This window comes from Globicephala melas, chromosome 10 (assembly GCF_963455315.2).
Source record: "Globicephala melas chromosome 10, mGloMel1.2, whole genome shotgun sequence".
In the NCBI taxonomy this organism is placed as follows: domain Eukaryota; kingdom Metazoa; phylum Chordata; class Mammalia; order Artiodactyla; family Delphinidae; genus Globicephala; species Globicephala melas.
The window spans coordinates 14043306-14061449 of record NC_083323.1 but is presented as its reverse complement, the minus strand read 5'-3'; the positions used below and the strand labels follow the sequence as shown (position 1 = coordinate 14061449).

General features: G+C 47.4%; 1 protein-coding gene across 2 annotated transcripts in view; it reads right to left on the bottom strand.

The window, feature by feature from the left end:
• SYN3 (synapsin III) overlaps positions 1–16155 on the bottom strand; it is a 459136-nt gene extending 442981 nt beyond the window's left edge. Inside the window, exon 1 of one of the 2 annotated variants that reach the window (XM_060305487.1) lies at positions 16070–16155. The gene's annotated coding sequence lies outside the window, so the exon portion shown is untranslated. Of the gene's footprint in view, positions 1–10242; positions 10612–16069 lie in introns of those variants that run through there. The other variant, XM_060305486.1, reaches the window with a different exon arrangement.
• Positions 16156–18144: the final 1989 nt, after the last annotated feature.

The following is an 18144-nucleotide window of genomic DNA, read 5'->3' as shown; positions in this document are numbered from 1 at the left end:
TGCTGAAGATAAGCTGGACTTGCCTTCACACCCACCAATGCTCTCTGAACTCCACTTACTTTTTTACTTATTTAAAATTTTTTAAAAATTTTTTTAAATAAATTTATTTATTTATTTTGGCTGCATTGGGTCTTCGTTGCTGCACACGGGCTTTCTCTAGTTGCGGCGAGCGGGGGCTACTCTTCGTTGCAGTGCACAACGAAGGGGCTTCTCATTGTGGTGGCTTCTCTTTTTGCGGAGCACGGGCTCTAGGTGCACGGGCTCTAGGCACACGGGCTCAGTAGTTGTGGCTCGCGGGCTCTAGAGCGCAGGCTCAGTAGTTGTGGCGCACGGGCTTAGTTGCTCCACAGCATGTGGGATATTCCCAGACCAGGACTCGAACCCATGTCCCCTGTATTGGCAGGTGGATTCTCAACCACTGCGCCACCTGGGAAGCCCTCCACTTACTTTTTTAAATCACAGAAAGGTTTTCTCATATCCTTTCCCAGGGGGTTTGGACCTGCCTGGGGACAGAATCCTTCTCAGGAAAGGTGGAGACCTTCAAGGGCTTCAGAACGTGGCATGACATCAGCCCCAGGGTTCCCCTGCCCCGAGTGCTGCAGCATCTTCTTTTTTGGAGAAGGGGGATTAGGGGTGGAGGGAGGAATCGAGTGATCCCGTAGCCCCCGAGAACTGACCCCAGACAGGAGTCATCCCATTTTACAGAAGAGTCGAGTTAGGAATCTCGACTAGGAGTCAGGCTAGAACTCAGCCTTTCTCCCCTCCCTGGATCGTACTGCGAATAGCCAAGATGGTGAAGGACCCCTGAGCTGCTGGAGGAAAACTGGGGCTACTCTGGGACTTCTCCTGCCTCTCGGCCCTGGGGCCCCAGGACTGTTTTGTAGAGCCCACAGCAGAAGAGCCCTGGTAAGGCAATCCTGCTCCTAGACTCCTGTTTCGCCTCCCAGGGCCCCCTTCCCATAAAGCCTTGGCGATGCCCCACCAGAATCGTTCCTGCCATCGTGAATATGAACCATATAATGAGCATTTTCAGGGCGCCAGGCTCCACGCTGAGCAGTGAGGCCTCATGGCAGTCCTGGGAGATGGGTGTCACCAACCCCATTATATGGATAAACAAATCCATGTTCAGGGAGGTGAGATGACAGTCTAAAGTCACCCAGCCAGTGTGGGATGGAGCCAGGATTCAAATTTAGGTCTGTCTGGCCCCAAGGGCCATGCTCAATGCTGCTATAACCACAATGTCTCCAGGGAGGTGTTTCAGCCTCCACATTTGTATATTAATGTTCCCTTGCCTCCTTTAGCCCTTTAATCAAATACCCTTTTAAAAATTTGCTCCCAACACTCCTTTTCCCCTTCCCTGCTTTAGTTTTCTCTGCAATTACCTATCACCATCCAGCATATTACATATCTTACTTTTGTAGTGTATTGTTTCTCTGCTGCCCCCCAACTTCAGCGTGGTCCCCATAAGGTCAAAGATTTGGGTTTTTCTTTTTTCACTGTTACATCTCCAGCACCCACCAGAAAGGGCTGGCACATGGTAGGCATTCAAAAGATATTCGTGAGCCAAAGAAACAGAGTGAACCCACCTCTTGTATTGTCAATGGTTTCTTCCATGCCCCTATGTTATAAACGTTTTGAGGACAGGGCTTGTATCAGATTCACCTCCACACAGTCCCATAATAGAGCAAAGGGGTTTGTTCTGGGTGTGGGAATGAATGAAAGGGATGCTTTCCCACTCTCTTCGTCTCCCTCAACTTCCAGTTCAGACATGCACTATCTCCTTCATGGACCACTGTAAAACCCTCCTTCCTGTCTCCCTGTATCCAATTAGGTCTCCTCCAAATCCATTTCCATAGCATACAGTGTCAGAGACTTTTTTTTAAACAGAAATCTGACCATGTCAATGCCCTGCTTAAACACCACAGTTGCTCCCTGATGTATATCCAAGCTCTTCCATGCAGCTCTGAGACCCTTCCTGCCCGGCCAGCTGAAGCTCCAGCTTCCTCTCCCACCATGGTACCCTTTCACATTATCTCCACTAACTCCTATCTGCTTTCCTCCCACGTGGTCTTATGCCTCTGCCTATGCTTTTTCCACTTCCGGGAATACCATCCTCTTTTATTCTCCTCTAAGCGCCCCCCTCCTCCCAATCCCATGGGGTTAGTGAACTCCATTCATCTTTCAAAATTCAGCTCAGACATTCCTTTTGCTCAGGAACCTTCAAAACTCTCCCAGATGATGCAGTTCTCCTTCTGTGTTGTCTGTCAGTCTAGCCTGACTCCTAGCCGAGATTCCTAACTTGACTCTTCTGTAAAACGGGATGACTCCTGCCTGGGGTTGGTTAGGCAGCAAATTCAACCACCCAACTACTATGGACTGAATGTTTGTGTCCCCCCTCAAATTCACATATTGAAGCCCTAATCTCCAATGTGATGGTACTAGGAGATGAGGTCTTTAGGAGGTGATTAGGTCATGGGGGTGGAGCCCTCATGATGGGACTGTGCCCTTATTAGAAGAGACACAAGAGAGAGCTTACGTCCTCTCTCCCTGCTTTCCACCCAGCGAGGACACAGCAAGAACATGGCCATCTGCAAAGCAGGAAGCAGACTCTGACGGAACCCAGCCACACTGATGGTGGACTTCCCAGGTTCCAGAACTGCGAGGAATGATGTCTGTTGTTTAAGCATTAGGTCTATGGTAGTTTGTTAGAGCAACCAGAACTCCTAAGACAACAACACAGTTGAAATAAGGGAAGAAAAGGCCCTAGACCCACCAGTTTACAGCACTTTTTCTATACTTTACAAAAGGAGAAAAGGTCTTCAGTCCGGTTATATTGATTCTTCCTTAGGAAACAATGCATGTATATTGGGTAATTTGCCTTCCCTGACTTCAGCCAAACACACACAGCAAATCAGAATTTTGCCGGAGGAAAGTACACTGGCTACTTGAAGCGGAAAGACAGATTTAGAAGAACTCTAGACATAATAATCTAGGGTCATCTAGTATAATGGTGAACAGTCTCACATACAACAACAACTTTTAGGGTCATCATGTATTATAACATTTTATTTTGCTCTTTCAAACCTCAAAAAAGATATACCATACTGGTTTTTATTAACCAGACAAGAAAGAATAAAAATAGTAAGCTTTAACCCAAAGGCTAAAATCGGAAAAGAAAAATCTTCATAACAGGAAACTTTATCACTGAAATAGTCCTTACAGGGAATAACCCTAAGAATAACACAATGGTGACACAGTAACTATTGTATGTGTGTTATTGCTGCTACTACTATTGAATACTCCGAAGATGCCCTGGAGGGTTTATGCAGCATAATAGTTAAAAGCATCGGTTCTGAAGTCAAAACGACCTGGGTTAATATCCCAGCTCTTCTATTTCCCAGCATTGTGACCTGGGCCTGTCATTCATCTTTCTGTGTCTCACGTTGCTCATCCTAAAACAAGGATAATAATTCTATAAACAAGGATAATAATTCTATCTCATCCATAGGCTGGTTGTGAGAATGAAATGGGTTAATCCATGTGAAGTGCTTTGAACGAGGCTTGGCACATAGCGAGTGTGCAATGAATTAGTAGTTAAGCCACAGGAAGATGTGGCTCTGGCCTCCTTGGAAAGCAGGCAGGATGACGTATGTGCAGGAAGGAGAGGCAGAGTCTGTGAGCTTTGAGGAAGGCCCAGGGTAGGACTGGGTAGAGGGCATCCTGCAACCAACCTCTGCATACTCCATGCCAGCCAGCTCGTTCACTGTAGCCACAGCTTTCCTCAAAGGCGCTGCATCACAGGAGACTTTGAAAGCACAGCAGGCCCTCTGCACACCCCGCTCTTGGACTGCTTGGTACCTTTCACTTTGGCAGGCCCCTTGTTAGTAAAGAGGGAGCTGATGAGTTGCTGCAATCCCTTTAGACTCACTGAGCACAGGAAGTCACATGACTCCCACCCATCACTAAACAGACATGTACTCTTTGCTCAACCATCATCATCATCATCACCAACCTACATTTCCTCTTGGCTCCAGCCATTCTCTATCATTTCCAAGCTTCTGCTTTTGCTTTTCCCTCTGCCTGGCTGCCCTTTCCCCAGCTTTCTCCAAGTCAGAATTCCTGCTAAACACTGACACCTCCCCTCAAACATCACTTCTTCTGTGAAGTCACCCCAGCTAGCTCCCCCAAGAGTTTCTCATAGGGTGGTCGGCCAATCACTGACACAGAATGATTTGTGGTGCTTGCTGACCACAGACCTCCTACTTTTGGGGTGGGAACCCAGTCAGCTGCATTGTTACCAACCTCCCAAACTGACTCTAATACACACTAAAGTTTAGAGAGGCTTCCCAGAGAGCTGGCCTTGTACAACTTACACTTGGCCATTTCTGTCACCTGGGCTCCTCCAGGACTTTTCCCGTGAGCTCTGAGAGCACACCTTGTCATATTCCAGGTGACCTGCTTACAATGCATCTCCCCTCACCAGACTGTGAGCTTCTTGAGGGCAGAGAACATGCCTGAATTACATTTAGATTCTTGGCACTTCCAGCGATGTTGCCATCCTTGAAGCCTCTTCTCCCTCACATTCCATCCATCACCAAGTTCAGATGGTTCTACTTTCAAAAGATTTTTTTTTACCACTTTTTCACCTCTTTTACCCCAATGACCTTAGTCCAAACTAACATCATCTCTGCCCATGGACTACTGCAATGGTCCACTTGCTGATCCTTCCAGTTTGACCCTTGTCCCCTACAACTTCCTTTCCACAAAGCATTCAGAATGATTCCTTAAAAAAACATAACTCACATATTCAAGAAAGCACTGATATCCAGAAAATATAAAGAATCCTCAAAACTCTAGAGTAAGAAACACAAAAGCAACTTAAAAAATGGGTAATAGACCTGAACGGACATGTCACCGAAGAGGATATAAGGAAGGCAAAAACACACATGAAAAGATATTCAACATCATTTGCCATTAGGGAAATGCAAATTAAAACCATGGTGAGATACCACTAAATGGCTAAAATAAAAAATACTGAAAATGCCAAGTGCTGACAAGAACACAGAGCAACTAGAACTTTTATACACTGCTGAAGGGAATGCAAAATGCTACAACCATGCTGGAAAATAGTTTGGCAGTTTCTTATGAAACTGAATGTAAATTGACCATATGTCCCAGCAATCCAACTCCTAGGTATTTATTTACCCTAGAGAAGCAAAAACGTATGTTCACACAAAAACCTGGACACAAATGTTTATAACAGCTCTATTCATAACTGCTCAAAGCTGGAAAGAACCCAAGTGCCCTTCCAGGGGTGAATGGATAGACAAACTGTAATATGTCTATTCAATGGAACACTAGCCAGCAATAAGAATGAACAAACTCTTGACATGCCCAACAACATGAATGAATCTTGAAGACATTATGCTGAGGGAAAGAAGCCAGCCTTCAGAAGGTTACATACTGTATGAGTCTTCTTATATGACATTCTCAAAAGGACAAAACGGTAGTGAAGGAAAGTACAGCTGTAGTTGCCATATGTTAGAAGTGGGGTGTTTGTGGTTACAAAAGGATAGCAGGAAGGAGTTTTTTGATGAAAGAACTTGTCTGTGTCTTCACTGAGGTGTTGGTAGTTCCATGAATCTATACATGTGTCGAAAGTCACAGAACTCTATGCCAAAGCAAAGTCAATTTTATCATATGGCAATTAGAAAAATAAAATGAGTTGAAAGAATAAGTCAAACCATGTAACCGCCTTGTTCAAAACCTCCAACTTAGAATAGAATCCAAACTTCTCTCCACAGCCCATGAGTCCCCACCAGATCTGGTTTCAGGTACCTCTCAGATCACATCTTCTCAAACTCTCCCTTCTTGTGTCTCTCTACCTACCCCGAGGCTCACTCACTATATCCTCTGCCTGGAATTCTTTTCCACAGATATTTCCAAAAACCCATTTTTAAACCTCCTTCATGCCTCTGCTCAAATATCAACTTCTCAGAGAGACCTTCTTTAACTGACTTTTCTATAATGGCATTTCCCCTGCCCTTATACTGTTTCATTTTAATTCATGGCACTCATCGCTAACTGACATCTCACTGGATGTGCTTTATGGTTATTTTCTGTTTCCCCACCAGAATATAAGATCCACAAGGGTAGGAATCTTGTCTGTACCTCTCATCCTCAGCATCTAGGACACTGCCTATCACAAGATAAGAGCTCCATAAATATCTGTTAAATGATTAATGAATAAACCCAAGAGATGAATATTCAATGATGGAATTCCCAATGCCTTGAACTTGGAGACATACTTTGGCTTCTTTGTAGCATCCCTCAAATCACCTGCCCACTTGGCCTCTGAGTAAAGCAGCCCCAGCCCAGAATATTTAGTTCAGCTATTGGTGCTTTAAAAATGATTTAAGCTCAACATCTCCCTTCTAAGTGCAGCCTTCTGGGTGCTTGGTTAGGTAACTAGCTTGAGGATGAGCTAGGACAGGGCAAGGCTGTAAGCACGCTCATTCTTAGAGTAAGGCCACATGGGGTTTCCTACGGGCTTGTAAAAAGCCATCTAGAAGTGGGCATCTACTAATGTGGGCAAAGGAGTTGGAGATGAGATTGAAGAAAGAAAAAATACACCACCTCTCCTCAACACCCTTCCAAGGAGAAGGAATAAATCAGCACTTAAGAGGACACCTACTCTACATGTTCCAGGCACTCTCTAAAGGTTCTTATTTAATCCTCCATCCATCCTGCACGGTGGGGTCTATGGATCCCATTTTCATAAGTGAAAAAACCCAAACACAGAGAGGTTAAGTAACATGCCCAATGTCACACATCTACAGGCAATGGCCGGTGCTTTGAACTCAGGTCTGTGTAGCGTCCAACCTCATTCTTTTCCCACTTTGAATTTTAGAAGGAATAGTCAGAGGCATGACGGTGAGCACTGTCCAGAGAAGCCAAACAGACATGCCAACCTCAAGTAGGAAATGCCAGCCTGGACACAGCTGACCAAGTTCTTCACTAAAACTTTTCAAAGACCAGCATCAGCAAGTCTGCTAAAGCAAGCGGCTGAGTACCTTCCAGTAAAAGTGTACTCAGCGTCTGCTCTGTAACTCAGATCAGGGTACCCACATATATTATCTCATTTAATTTTCATTATCATTTAAAAAGAGTTACCTGTATGAAGTATTAGAGGCTGTTTATCCAAAACAATGGCATAAACCCTGCAAGCAAACACGAACACCTTGAGAATTCTCTATCCCCCCACTTTATGCCAGTGAGAAATTTTGCAGTTACCTTCAAGACAGAGCAGTATGAAACCCCACAACTGCATATAAATTTCATTTTGTGACTTCTTTTAGTCTTGGTCAGTGTTTTACATACTAGTTGGCACAGGAATTATTGTTCAGAGTTGCATACACAAAAACCATGTATAGTGCAATTTTGGGGGCAGTGAAAATATTTTCAAAGGTATTTTGGTTATGAATGATTTCCACCTCACACTATGGCTTTGGAATCTAAATATGAGTCAGACGCAGCTCTACTCTACCTCTGGCCTCCTCTCATTCACTCCTGCTTGATAGGTAATCAAGAAATCTTAGATCCAGATAGGAAATCAGAGACTACCAAATGCTACTCTTTGCCAGGGCAGCAATGCCTGAAGGTTACCACACACTTCTGATGACAGTGGTCCTACCCACTGGACCACTGCTACCATCAGCACGCTCTTCCTGCATTTACCTGCTACCTGCTCCCCTCCACATCCACCCACGGCTGCTGGCTTTGCTCTCCAGCCCTGCAGAACAATTATAACCCCTCTTTCCTATGATAATCGTTAGGATATTTGAAGCCTGCTATTAGGATGATTCCTTCTTAACGTTATAGTGATCAAGAAAAGCGTCACACATCTGCGCTGCCCTTTTTAATAATAACTCGATGGCTTTTATTTCTGGGTGTACATCTCTGCACATCCAAGATACTGACACCCACCTCCCCACAAGGTGGCTCCACTGATTAGGTCCTACATTTTGGGAGCTGTGCCCTGGAAACACACAGCCTAGCTGCGAAGAGGAAGAACGGAGATCTCATGTCATGTGGCAAGTGTTCTTACAGTGGTATAAATTAGGTGCCAGCCACATGCGGAGACAAAGGGTCAGGGCTGCAGCCCCTCCACTGGGAAAGATTGCTGACCTGTGAACTGGACGCTCGTGAAACACAGCTTGCATCCTGAGTCTCTCCAGGGAAGCTGACCAGGTCTCCCGCTTTGCTTGCTTACCAACCTCATCCGTGTCTCAGACACCTGCCTCAACATCAAGCGCACACTAGGTGCTCAATGAGTCTTACTCCAACCCTCTGGCACTTCAAAAGGGCCTGGAGGTAAGAATAACTAAGTCGAAATGATCCCAAAGTTCTCAAATGAAGGTTTAAACAAACTCTTTACTAATAATACCACTTCAAACACCTAAGGCAAGGAGTCATCCCTGCCATCTGTTGACTCACTGAGTGAGTCAGGTAACCTAACTTCTCTAGACCTTCATTTTCCCAGATATAAATGGAGGGGCCTGGTTCAAAGGATTGTAAAGTCCCTTTCAGATCCAGGGACCGCCTGCTGTCCCAGACAGTAAACTGGATAATCCACAATAATCTGGCTGAATTAGTAGATCTGAAAATCAGTGCGTGATTTCTAGTAGAATGAAGAGCACACAAAGAAGCAAAGGTAGATGAGGATTCCAGCTCCAGCCCTCCCGTTATCCTGCCACGTACCGCCATCCCAGTATAGTGACCAGCACAAATACCCCTGTCAACATTCACTGAATGATGATCTTGGGTAAGTCACTGAACTCCTTCAACCTCGATTTTCACATCTTTAGATTGTACATCCCCCCTCCTGCCAGGTCTATTGGGAGGGTTACATGAGTTAAAATGTGTGTGAAGGCCCCAGCACCCAGAGGACACATGCTACGTGTCCCTTTATGCAAACATCCTTTACCCACACCCAATCCACTTAATCAACAGACTCAGACTCTGAGGCTCTTCATGATCCAGAGCACAGACAGCCAGAGAGGAAGGGCTCTAAAAGTCAGCTAGTCCGACCCCCTCCTACCTCTGTGATTGACAATGAGGGAACTGAGGCTCAGAGAGGCACAGTGACTTGCCCAAGAACCTACATGTCAGGCAAAGCCTGACCCAGAACACAGGGTGGCAGACGCCAGGGGTCATACAAGACATGGAGAGAAACCTTTGCAGGCTCTGCTCTCCCTAAATAAACTGGGGACACTCCATGTATAACCAAATTCTGAAAAATAAAAACAATGGAACTTTTTATTTACCAATTTGGGGGAGGGCTGCAAGAGAGACGAAGCATCATAGTTTATCCACGAAATGCAAGGTTTCCCTGAATTCCCTGTGAAATGAGTAGAGTTTCTTGCTAGCAGCCCTTCCCAGTTACTCTGCTCCCGTTTCCCCTCCCCATTTTGACTTTTTTCAGTTTGTACACCTTGGGGCAGACACGCTGCATTAGGATCCTCTCTGGGCAAGGTGAGAAGCCTCAGGTCAGGGCAGTGACGCATGCCCCCTTACACACAAACAGGAAAATCCTCACAACTGCACTGTCATAATACAAAAATAATTCCCTCCCTCCCACCACCCCTAAGAGCTCCAGCATGGGACAATTAGGAACATGCCCAAATTCACGAAGGCACACCCATAACTCAAGGGTCAGGGATCCAAAGGTCCCCCTAAAAAACACAATCAAAAATCCCTGAGACCATTTAGGTATTTCAGGAGAAATACCTAAGGTTTCAGGAGAAACCTTAGGTATTTCTGGAGAAACCAGAGTCCACCAAGGGCCACTCAGCTGAGTGGGAACACTGAAGAGGAAGCCCAGGCAAGATACAGAAGGGCCCGGGTGACAGCTGGCTCAGGGAGACAGTGCTAACCTGATGCCCCGCCTCCTGCCCCAGACCCCCAGAGAAAAGCATTCCTCTCCCAGAAGCATTTGGCAGAAAGCTACTTCGAGAGCACGCTTGTGGATAGTGCCTGGCCAACACACTCCCCACCAGTGTCTCCCTAATCTAAGCCCCACGTTGTGTTCTTGAGTAAATAGACACACACAGGGAGACCGTCCTGGCCCAGCTCACACCGCACGTGCGGGCAGCTTTGCATGGAGCCTGTGCCTGTTTCCTCCCACTGCCCCAAGGCTCCTCTCCTCCAGGTCCACTCTTCCTTCCAAAACCCGGGGCTTACCTCCCGGTTGCGAGGATCCCACAAGGTTGAACAATGCTCAGAAGCAGGTGGCCGTTTAGCAATTCATCCAGTGGGACCTCTTCGGGTCAGAGCAGCTGGAGCTGTGCCCATCCCCAGTGGCAAGGAGAGACTGCTGCGTGGAACTTTGAAAGGCTCTCTCTTCCCTAAACAATCCTGATCACCCCCCTCCGGAGTACTATGGAGACATGTGCTCTGCTTAGGAAGAGGTAAGGAGGAAGGTGCAGCTATTTACTGGAAGAAAGGCAGCAGCCAGCTGAGCCACGCTACACACTCACACCTAGCAGAAGAGAAATGGGGAAAAAATAGCTCTATGTGCTGCCACAGAATTATTAACCCTTGGGCTCCAGCTCTACTCCTTACACAGCTGAAGCAAGAGAAACAATACACTTAACCAATAGAGTGCCAGCCAAAGGCATTACATCATCGGTCAGCACCGTCATTGGCTAATAATTCCTAGAAGGCATTATCTGCTTCTAGGTGCTTAACCCTTTTGTGTACATCATAGGAAAGACTTCAAGCATTTGGTCTAAGCCAGTGGTTCCTGGATCTTGCTTTTATCAGGATCATCTGGGGTGCTTTCTAAACATACAGATTGCTATGTTCCACCCCAAACCATCTGAATTAGATTCTTCAGAGGATGCATGGATTTCTATATTTTAAACAGTGTTCAGAGTGTGGAGACCACTGGTCTATTCAGAAAAGCTTCCTCTCCAAAAGATAAATGAGACGACGTTTTTCTGAGCATTTATTGTGTGCCCAATACGTTACTACATCATCTCATTTACTTCCTGCACTGAGCAGTGGATGTGACTGGCTCAATTTCACAGGTGTAGAAAGTAAGGTTCAGAGACTAAGTCATTTGCTCAGAGATGGAGCCTGGCTTTGAAAGCCAGGCTGTTTGCACCATACCTTGCTACTCCTTTGAAGCTTCCACTTGAAATCAAACCGAGCTATTTGTCTACTTATTGCCTCCAGGGTTATAGAAAAGACAGACATTCTGGATGAGCTGGAAAATGCCAGTAACATGTGAAGAACTGGGGAGTGAAAAGAATAGGGAATTCCCATAGCAGGTGTTCAGGGATCATGAACCTTCCAGAGAATCATTCTCTTTCTCAGGCTCAGTTCTTTTGCTTCTGCTACAGATCCCTGCTTAGCTGTCACTTTCTCTAGGAAGCCTCCTCCCATCCCCAAATCTAGGACAGACGCCCCTGCTCCAGGCTCCTATGGTCCCCTGTATCAGTGGACTGCAGCTGCTTGTTTACTAGGTAAATTCCACAAGATTAGAGCCATTTCTACCTTCACCAACATATGCCCAGCACAGTGCCTGCCACATGTGAGTACTCAATCATGACTGTGGAAAGAAAGAAAGAAAGAAAGGAGGGAAGGAGGGAGGATGGAAGGAGAGAGGCAGGAGGGAGGAAGGGAGGGAAGGTCTTTGCTGAAGTTCTAAATAGCATCACGCTGAGGTGTGAAAGGCAAAGGACTGGAAGCCAGGGGAAAGACAGGAACAAATTGTCTGACCTTGGGCAAGTTCATTCTTAGGGGGCCTTGGTTTCCTCACCTGAAAATGAGAACAGGAGCACCTTCCTCATAGGCAGTTATGAGGATCAAATTAAAGAATGATCCAGGCTCGGATGTGCTCCTCTACACTCTCTCTCTCCCTAGATTCCACCTATTTTACTGGCTGACATCTAACTGCTGACAACTCCCTTATTTATTTCTCCAGTCCAGATGTCCCCCCTAGGCTCTGTGTGGATGTCTTCCAGGCCATCTCCAAGAGAGCATGTGGATTTTCTCCCCTGACCACAGCCTGTTCCGCATCTCCACTCTCTGGTGCTCCCATCCACCAATCTTTTTTTTTTTTTTTTGGTAATTGGGGTGAAATTCGTATAAAGTAAAATTAACCTTTTGAAAGTATACGACTCAGTAGCATTTAATACATTCACAATATTCTGCAACCACCACCTCTACCTAGTACCAAAACATTTTCATCACCCTAAAAGGAAACCACTTACCCTTTACACAGTCATGCCCCACTTAGCCTTCTTCCCTCTCTGCACAAGCCCCTGGCCAACACCAACCTGCTTTCTGTCTCTGTGGGTTTGCCTATTCTGAATACTTCATATAAACAGAATCATGTAATATGTGGCCTTTTGTGTCTGGCTTTTTTCACTTAGCATGTTTTCAAGGGTCATTCACATGGTAGCATGTATCAGTACATCATTCCTTTTTATGGCTGAGTAATATTCCATTGTAAGTATTTACCACATTTTGTTTATCCATTACCCTGTTGATGGACATCTGACATCCACCCAATCTTGAACCATAAACCTGGGGGGTCATCCTTGACCCTTCCCTTTCCCATATTCCTGACACGTAATGTATCAGCAAGTCCTGTCCATTTAACACCCCAAATACAGCTCCAATTCTTCTACTTTTCCAACACTATTGCTAGCCTGCAGCCAGGATACCAACACCTCTCTCACCAAACTCCCCATTTGTGACAAGGTCCCATTCTTCTCCCTACTCTGTTTTTCACCTGGTAGCTGCATAAACACCATCACCCATTCACTTCAGCAATATTTACTGAGCACTTTTCTTCACGGAGCTTGCCTGCCAGAGGCATGACAGACAACAAACAATTATATACTGTATTTATAACGCCAGGTCATTACTAGGCTTAAAATCCCTCACTGACTTTTCATTGCACTTTCAGTAAAATCCAAGCTCAGCATGGCCTTCCAAGGCACCATCTACTTCTCCAAATTCATCTCAGGTTGCTCCCCAATCATGCCATGCTCCATTCCTCCACCTCGTGGTCCTTGAACAAGCTGTTCTCTCTGCCTCTTGACCTTGGCATTGCTGGATCTTCCTCATCCCTTAGATCTCAGTGTAAATATCTCTTACTGGTGATACCACTCTTCTAAGCAGATCTACCCTTCATTCACTTCACTCATTCAATAAATACATGCTAAACACTGTGCTAGGATAAAGTGATGTATGATCTCCTGGAGCCTTCAGTCTAGTGGGGACGGCCAATGACAGGGAAGTAAATAAAATGTATAAGCAAGTGTGATGAAGGGGGAGTAAAAGAGAGGGGAACTGCTTTTCACAGGATGGTCCAAAAGGCCTTTTTGAGGTGGTTATATTGAAACCGAAGGGTGAGAAAGAGTCAATTGGGAAGACAGCCTGTTACTCTCCATCACACCCTGGCTATGCAACGGTCCATCCTTCAATGTTTGCTTTGGAGGAATCAAAGCATTTAATGTCAGTCTCCGTCTACCCTAACAGACAGAACTGTATTCCCAGCGCCTAGGACAGTGCCGACCATTTAGGAGACACTCAATGCGCATTGATGACTTAATTATTAATTACTTAATCAATCCACCTATGAAATCACTGCATAGACTGTAACAAGTCATTATCATTTTTGCTGTTGTCGTTATTGTTATTATTTTGTGGCAAAAGGACACCTACTCTGTTGGGTTTTAGAAAACACTAACTGTACATGTAACTGTAAAATAAGAATAAAAGTACCTAAGTTGGAGTATTACTGGGTAGCTAGGAGAGAATGCATATGCAAAACAGACACTCAATAGTAGTCATTGTGGCCATTATCATGAAAGGTTCTTTCCTCACAGAAGCTGATCTACTCAATTCAAACTCCAAAATCCATTTTCAGGCACAGGCAAGAAGTTTAAAGATGAGAAAAGGAACACTTCTTAAATGCCTGTTCTGCACTGCGCACCTTCTGTCAGTCATCTCAGCCACTTCCCAAGCCCATGCTGTAAGGTGGCTGCCGTGCTACAGTTCTCGGTCCCCCCAAGACCGAGGCACCACTTACTCCCTTGTGCCGGCTGCTGGGAGTGTTGGCTATGCATGGCTCCCAGCTGAGTTCTGCTTCAGGAACTGTCCTGCTGAAGGACAGCCAAAGTTGTGCCCCCTTCCCTGGGGGCAGCCTGCCCCCACTGGCTGGTCAACATGGGGTTTCAAAGGCCTGGCCCCATGCCTCAGAAGATCCACTGAGGCCTCTCTTGCTCTGTATCACAGACCAACTTCTCCCTCTGCCCCATCCTGCTTCCCTCACCACCCCCTCCCTTGGAGACGGAGACCATTCCCCAAGAATCCTCCTACACACAACTCTCAGAGCCTCCAAGTCTTTTTCCAGGGAACCCAACCGATGACAGGTGGGGATGATGACTTCCTTTTAAGTCAGAAAACTGAGGTTCAGAAAGGTTGATAATGTCCCCAAGACACATGGTCAAAGTGACTTTCGGGTTTGACTCCCCGGCAAGACCTTGCTCTTCACGACAGCCTCTAACAGCTGAGGCTGTGTCTCTGTGAAGCAGAAGGAGGAGCCCAGGGAGAGGGGAAACCACATCAGAAAGGGCAGGCAGAGGTACCCTTCACAGTCCTCCAGGGGGCATCCCTGATGACAAGGTCCAGGTCAAAGCCTCCAGAAACAATATAAAGATGATCTGCAGGTTGCAGAGGCAAGCAATCACATGGGCAACATCTCCCTGCCTGAATGATCCATGCCTGGAAGCCAGGGAGCAGGGCTCCTGGGCAGATGGGGCTGCCTTTAGGGATCGGAGTATTTGCAGCACCATCCAAAATATGAACTACGACTTACCAGCTTTCTACTGCTCCAGTCTCCATCCATTGTCCACAGCGCTGCCAGAATTCTTCCACTGCCCTTCTTGACCCCAGGACAATATTCTATATAGTCTAAGGCTGCATTTTAAGTTCTGTGCATGTTTTAGCTCCTGCCATGTTAACAGCTCATTTCCTACCCACCTTTTGTGGTCCTATTTGATTAGCTGATATAGGATTATCTGATGTTCTAAGTCAGGATACTGGCCTTTTTCAGTTTCTTTACCTTTGCACAGGAAAATCTATCTGGAATTCCTGCTATCCCATCTCACACACACACACACACACACACACACACACACACACAAACCAGTCCACACAGCTTTCAGCCTGGCAAATCCTCCTACTTCTCCAGTCCCCACTCAATAGTCACCTCCTCTCAGACGCCTTCCTGGCTTGCTCATGGTCCTCCCCTCCCCTCCCCTCCCCTCCCCTCCCGTAACATCCCCTGTACTACAGTGCACTGTAATTGTTCCTCGTATTGTCCTTCTTAGCCCCAGGAGCTCCTCCAAGGCACTTCTTCCTGACGCTAGGGCTTAGCACAGTGTCTGTCACGCAATAGGACCCCAATAAATGCTGAATAAATACACGGGGCGCTGCATAAAGTGCTAGTCTCTCTGCTCTTAGCTTGGCCAGAAAACCGCTCTGAGATTTCTCCTGAGTTCCAGGAGACCTGGAAATAGGAAATGGCTTGACAAATCTGACTCCTAGCCCCGGGGCAACAGGTCAGGAGGCGTCTGAAGACCTAGGCAGAGCAAAGTCCGGCCCCTGCGGTCGCCAGCTACCCGCAAGCTCTTCCCTGGGCCCCCGCGCTGGGTGGAGATTCTCTTGGAAGCCACTATCCTGAGACCCTCTGGCTCCCGGGCCCCTCAGGCATCCCCGCACGAGGACCTGTCTATCCCAGGGTCGGCCCCGTCTATCCCAGGGTTGGCCCCGGGACCAGGCAGCAGCAGCCCGGGGAGGCAGCGTGGCGCGGCGGCTCCTCGCCTCCCTGTCGGGCCCCTCCGCGCGCCGGCATCCCGCGGCACACAGCCGGAGCGCCCGGGGACTCAGCCTGGCGCCAGGACGCCACCAACAGCCCCGGCGGGAAGTGGCGGGGACTCCCTGCTGCCAGAAAACCCACAAAGTCTACTTCGCTGCGGGCTCTGCTTACCGTGCGAGCCACCAGGAATCAAGAGCTGGGTGGGTGCCTATGCCGCGGCGCCCGCCGGCTGATCCGCTCAGGTCCGGGAACTCAACCTCCGCCCCCCACCGCGCGCTAGCGTCTCCTCTCGGCCGCCCGGCCTCCCCGCGCCGCAGCGCCCCATTGGCTCGGGCAGCCAGGCCCCGCCCACAGGAGGCTCCAGCCCTGCCGCCCCTCCTGCCTTCACCCACCCAGCTCCTCGTCTCTTCAAGCCGGAAAAGTACTTCTAGACTCAGCTCTCACACGGCTCAGGCAGCCGAGAAAGGTAATAATTCTCCATCCCAAGAGCGTCTAGACGCCCCTCGGGGAGTGTGAAGAGTGCAGAATCCCTGGAAGCCAGCTTTGAGAAAGTCACTTGACCTCCCTGGCCCTCAAGAGGCTCCTTCAGAAATCCCACCGCAAATGCCTCAGGCAGTGTGCTAGGCACTTAACGCCAGGGGTGCATGGGGAAACTAGACAAAAGTCTCTCGCCCACATGGACTTTGCGTGAGGTAGGGGTTGGGGAAGGCTATATGCAAATAAACACATCAAAAGATAATGTCAGATTGTTGTGAGCATTACGGGTGGGGGTGATTAAGAAAGGGAGCCGGGGATGCTATAAATGGGATGGTCCCGGAGGCCACTTTGAACCAGGAGATGGAGGATAAAAGCGATTCCAGGGCTGGAGGAAGAGCATTGAGGACAGGGGGCAGCAAATGCTCCGTGGTTCTGAGGCTGGAACTGTATTCTAGGATGGCCCAGTGCACTGAGCAGGCGGAGAGTGGGCCATGGCCAGAGAGGTGGACGAAAGCTAAGTCACCCAGAGCCGTGTGCGCCAGAGTGAGGAGCTCCAGTTTCGTGGTAAGGACAAAAATAAGCCAGTGAAGGGTTTTGAGCGGGACTGTGACAGTTTTAAAAGACCACTCTGGCTTTTTGTGTGGAGAATGAATTTTAGAAGAGAAAGAATGGAAGCAAGGTGACCAGTTAGGAGGTGTCTTAGTCTAATTCTGCTTGCACTGCCATAGCAGAATACTATAGACTGTGTGGCTTAAACAAAGAAATATATTTTCTCGCAGTTTTGGAAGCTAGAGGTCCAAGATCAAGGCACCAGCAGGGTCAGTTTCTGGTGAGAGCTCTCATGCTGGCTTGTAGACTGTTGCCTTCTCCCTATGTCCTCACGTGGTGGGTAGAGACAGAGCAAGCTCTCTGGTATCTCTCCTTCTAAGGACACTAATCCTATTGTGAGGTCCCCATCCCCATCATCTCATCTAAACCTGATTACCTACCAAAGACCCCATCTCCAAATACCATCACACTATGGGTTCGGTATGAATGGGGGGCCGGGGGCTGGTACATAATTCAGTGCATAGCGAAGAGGCTATACAGAAGTCCAGGCAAGCGATGATGGGGGCTTAGACCAAGGCGGTGACAGCAGAGATGGGGAGAGTGGCCTGATTGAAATACATTTTGAGAGTATCATGAAAAGGCTTGATGATGGATTGGATTTAGGGGATGAGGAAAATGGATGAATGAAGAATGACTCCTAGGTGTTTACCTTGAGCTACCCATGGGATAATGGTGCTATTGCCAACATGGGGAAGACTACAGAGGAACAGGCTGGAGGCAGAGGGAAATGAAGCCTCTCTTGTTGACATTCGAGCGACCTGTTACACATCCTATAACAACAATGCCAGGCTCTCTTCAAATGTTTTCACATATATTAACAATTGTCTGTATAATTCTCATAATAACGATATGGCGGAAAAGTACTCTCACTGTCCCCATATTACAGATCAGGAAATGAAGGCACTGAAAGGTTAAGCGACTTGCCCAAGGTGGGTGGCTGGATATACAAGCCCAGAGCACAGGCAAGTGTCTGTGGCTGGAGATGTGCATTGGGGTGCCCTGACCTGGGCTGTGTGGAATCACCTAGAGAGACCATGCAGTGTGAGAAGAGAGGAGAAACAAGGGCTGAGCCTTTGCAAGGTTCTCTTCCAACGTCTTCCACTTATTGCATGGTCACCTTTACTCAGTGACCTCAGTCCATAAGAAGGAGTGACGCAACT